Source organism: Triticum dicoccoides, chromosome 2A (assembly GCF_002162155.2).
Source record: "Triticum dicoccoides isolate Atlit2015 ecotype Zavitan chromosome 2A, WEW_v2.0, whole genome shotgun sequence".
Classification (NCBI taxonomy): domain Eukaryota; kingdom Viridiplantae; phylum Streptophyta; class Magnoliopsida; order Poales; family Poaceae; genus Triticum; species Triticum dicoccoides.
Window position 1 is genome coordinate 255778736 of NC_041382.1, and position 4809 is coordinate 255783544.

Genomic DNA, 4809 nt, shown 5'->3' on the forward strand with positions numbered 1-4809 from the left:
AGGCCCTTTGATCGTGTCGCGGTGCCCGTGGGGCACGGACTGGAGGGGTGCTCCTGTAATGGACCCAGGTCGCGAAACCTTTGAACGACTAGGACGGAAACACTCACAAGGGCGCTTGGCTGCCCCCCTCGCGAGGCCTTGCATAAGAGAAATCGAGGCAGGAGAGTGAAAAGTCGAAGAACCACAAGTCAAAGACGGCAACAGCTTCAACAAAACTTCGAATGAGAATGAACAAGCCAACTGCGGAAAGCAAATGAAAAAGCCGCGTCCGGCACCTAATCTAGTCTTTGACGTCTTCTCACCAGCGCGGAGCTAAGTGCTACCACTGGGCGTGGGAGGGAGCCCCAGGGCCTGAGGCCGGCGCTCCTGAGACTCCGGGGCGTGTACAGCCCCAACTCATTATTACGTGAGAGTGTCACGAGCGGTGAGCTTCGCAGGCGTTGGCCTTCTTCACAGGCTCCGGGCCTTTCCCAAAACACGACAGCTTCACACGCATTCGCCTTCTTCACAGGCTCCGGGCCTTTTCCAAAACGCGACAGCTTCACAGGCATTCGCCTTCTTCACAGGCTCTGGGCCTTTTCCAAAATGCGACAGCTTCACACGCATTCGCCTTCTTCACAGGCTCTGGGCCTTTTCCAAAACGGATAATCTTCACAGGCATTCGCCTTCTTCACAGGCTCTGGGCCTTTTTAAGGGTAGAACCTCCGGAGGTGCTGGATGTTCCATGCGTTCTGGACCGGCACTCCCTCCTGAGTCTCCAAGCGCGCGGAGCCTGGCCTAGAAACATGAACAACCTTGAACGGGCCCTCCCACATGGGAGAGAGTTTGTGCAGTCCCTCCCTGGAGAGAACCCGCCTGAGCACGAGGTCTCCTACCTCGAGAGTTCTGGGGCGGATGTTGCGGCAGTGATATCGTCGCAGTGCTTGTTGGTACCTCGCCGCTCGTAGTGCGGCTTCTCGGCAACGTTCCTCCCCCATCACGAGGTCCATCCCTCGCACGGCGTCCTGCTGCGCCTCGTCGAACGCCAGGACCCGTGCGGAGCGACGTCTGACCTCGTGAGGGAGGACCGCTTCAGCTCCGTAGACCAGGAAGAACGGGGTCTCTCCAGTCGGCTTGGTCGCGGTTGTGCGGATGGACCACAACACGGACTGAAACTCATCGTACCAACCTCTGCCGTAGGCCTCCAGCTTCTTCTTGAACGTCCTGGTCTTAAGGCCCCTCAGGACCTCTGCATTGGCTCGCTCGGCCTGGCCGTTGCTTCGGGGGTGCGCCACCGAAGCGTAGCATATCTGTGTTCCAAGGTTAGCACAGTATGTTTTGAAGAGGTTACTGGTGAATTGCGAACCTTGTCTGTGATGATGCGGTTTAGCACCCCGAACCGGCTCACAATGCCCCTGATGAACTTGATCGCGGAACCCGCGAGGATGGTGCGGACGACTTCTACTTAAGCCCACTTGGTGAACTTGTCCACGGTGACGTAGAGGTAGCGGTAGCCCCCTGGCGCCCGAGGAAACGGGCCCAGGATGTCCAGCCCCCAGACTGCGAATGGCCACGAAAGGGGTATAGTCTGCAGGCCTCCTGCCGGTTGATGGATCTGCTTGGCGTGGAACTGGCAGGCCTCACAAGCCTTCACCAGTTCGACGACGTCATTGAGTGCGGTGGGCCAATAAAACCCACTGCGGAACGCCTTGCCGACCAGGGTCCGTGATGATGAATGATGTCCACAGTCTCCGCCGTGTATGTCTTCTAACAGCTCCTTTCCTTGCTCCCTGGAGATGCAGCGCAGGGATACATCGTTTGGTCGCTTTCGGTAGAGCTCTCCATCCTTGATGCAATATGCCGTGGCCAGCCGTGCCACACGCTCCACCTCCTCCTCTTTCTCCGGCAGGGTCCCTTGTGTTAAGTAACTCCGGAGTTCCGTGATCCAGTCCCCCTCCTGAGGCTCCATCGTCAGGAGCAGGCGTGCTCCTGAGGCCGGGCCACAGACCGGGGCTCCCGAGGCAGGTGGCTGGGGGAGCTCCTCCCGAGGCTGAGCCGTGTTTGACAATGACGGCAGGGCCGAGGGCTTGAAGAGCCGCTCCTCGAAGACGCCAGGCTCCTGAGGTAACTGCCTAGACGCCCGTTTGGCGATGTCATCGGCCTCCTGATTGGTGCCACGGGGCACATGCTGCAACTCCAACCCCCAGAACTGCTTCTCCATCCTGTGGACCTCCACAAGGTAGGCTTCCATGTGCTCATCTTTCGGCTCGTACACCTTGTTGGAGAAATTGACAAGGAGCTGCGAATCGCCCTTGATGGTGAGGCGTTTCACCCCCAGGGCAGCTGCGGCCTTCAAGCCCGCTATTAGACCTTCATACTCCGCTATGTTGTTGGAGACCTTTTCACCTTGCTGGAAACAGAGCTGTACAACATAGTAGAGCTTGTCCTGAGTGGGCGATATAAGCACCGCCCCAGCTCCAACGCCATGCCTAGAGAACGCCCCATCGAAGTACATGACCCAGCCTTCTGGCGCCTCGCTTCCCGGGGAGAGGGACCGATCCTCGTTGGCCTTGAGGCCTGGTGCCTCGTCCATTCTGCCACAAAATCCTCTAATGCTGCTCCCTTGATGACTCTGGTCGTGCTGAATTCAAGCTGAAATGCTTGCAGTTCTATGTTCCACTCAGCGATCCTTCCGGCTGAGTTAGGGCTCCTGAGCACTCTCTCCAAGGGGTATGACGAGACGACCTTGATGGGGTGACCCTGAAAATAGTGCCGCAGCTTGCGCGAGGCCACCAGTAGCGCGAGGAGGAGCTTCTGAGGCATGGGGTACCGTGCCCTCGCGTCCCGCAACACCGTGCTGACGAAGTACACTGGGTGCTCAACGAGGTTGGGTGCGTCAGTGCGGGTGGCGCTCTCCGGAGACCATGGCGCCTCCCGAGGCGATGAGGCCTCCGGAGGCTGGCCATCTGGGAGAGGGACCTCTTCCGCCTCGGGTGCGCTCCTCCGTGGCGGCTGATCCTCCTCAGCCGTGGTGGCGGTTTCTGTGGGCCTTCCTTGTTCCTGTTTTGCCTCGTCCCGGGCTACTACTGTGGTTTTGATTCGATGCTCCTCCCTAACCGCCACCAGGGCTGCGCTGGCGGAGTAGGGAGTGGCGGCGAGGTAAAGCACCAGGGGCTCTTGAGGGCGCGGAGCCACCATGACCAGAGGGCTGGTCAGGTATCTCTTGAGATCTTGGAAAGCCTTGTCGGCCTCTTCGGTCCATTCAAAGGGCCCCTTTTTCTTCATTAGCTAGAAGAAGGGCAGCGCTCGCTCCCCCAACTTGGAGATGAATCGCCCTAGCGCGGTCATGCGCCCAGTGAGCTTCTGCATTTCTCTGAGGGTCTTCGGCAGGCTCATGTCCTCGACCGCCTTGACCTTTTCCGGGTTAGCCTCGATGCCTCGGTGGGACACGAGGAAACCCAAGAGCTTGCCCGAGGGGACTCTGAACACACATTTCTCTGGGTTGAGCCGCAGGTTCACTGCGTTGAGGCTCGCGAAGGTTTCCTCCAGGTCTTGTATCAGGGTCCTGGCCTCCCGCGACTTCACCACAATGTCATCGACGTAAGCCTCAACATTCTTCCCGAGCTGCGGGCCCAAGGTGATGTGCATCAGCCGCTGAAAGGTCGCCCCTGTGTTACGCAGCCCAAACGGCATGCATGTGTAGCAGTACACCCACACGGGGTTAGGAAGGCTGTCTTTTCGACGTCTTCTACCGCCATCTTGATCTGGTGATACCCAGAGAAGGCATCCAGGAAGCATAGCAGGTCGCATTCTGCGGTGGAATCGACGATCTGGCCGATGCGGGGGAGCGGGAACGGATCTTGCGGGCATGCCTTGTTGAGGTTGGTGAAGTCGACACACATGCGCTCCTTCCCTCCCTTCTTTGGCACAACAACAGGGTTGGCCAACCAATCCGGGTATCGGACCTCGCAAATGACCCCAGCGGCTTCTAGTTTATGGGTCTCTTGGATGATGAAGGCCTGTTTTTCTGTGGAATGCCGCCTTGCCTTCTGCTTCACAGGGCGCATGTTGGGGCACACGTTGAGGTGATGTTCGATTACGCCCCTAGGGATCCCCGCCAACTGGTCAGGCTCCCAAGTGAATACCTTCTTGTTCGCGCACAGGAACTTGACCAAGGCCTCCTCCTGCTCGGGCTTGAGGTTGGTGCCTATGGTGAAAGTGGCGTTGGTGGACCCGTCCTCATCGACGGGTATCTGCTTGGTTTCTGCCTTGTCTTGGGTGAACAACTGTTTCTTCTTGGCGGGTGCAGCCCCCTTGGGCTCGGGGGTCTCCGAGTCGGCGGGCTGTGCCGACGCCGCCGTCTTGTAGGCGAGTTTGAGCACTCGGAGCACGTCTCCGGTGTCCCCGTGCACGGCGAGGACACCACTGCTCCCGGGCATCTTCATGATGTTGTACGCCGGATGCGTCACGGCCATGAACTGGGCCAGCGCTGGATAGCCGAGGATGGCGTTGTAGGGGAGGCCGATGGGGGCGATGTCGAAGTCGATCAGCTCTGTGCGGAAGTTGTCGTAGGTGCAGAAGGTTACTAGGAGCCGGATCTGTCCCAAGGAGCTGGATGACCCGCCCCCAAGGGCCGGTTGGGTTGCAGCCGTTCCAGGGGTATGCAGAGGAGGTTGAAGGCCTCAACCGAGAGCATGCTGAGGCCCGCGCCGCCATCGATGAGAGTTCTGGTGACGGCCACCTTGCAGATGGTGGGGGTGCACAACATGGGGAGCGCACCCGAGCAGGCCGAGTTGGAGGGGTGGTCCTCCGAGCTGAAGGTCAGGCCAG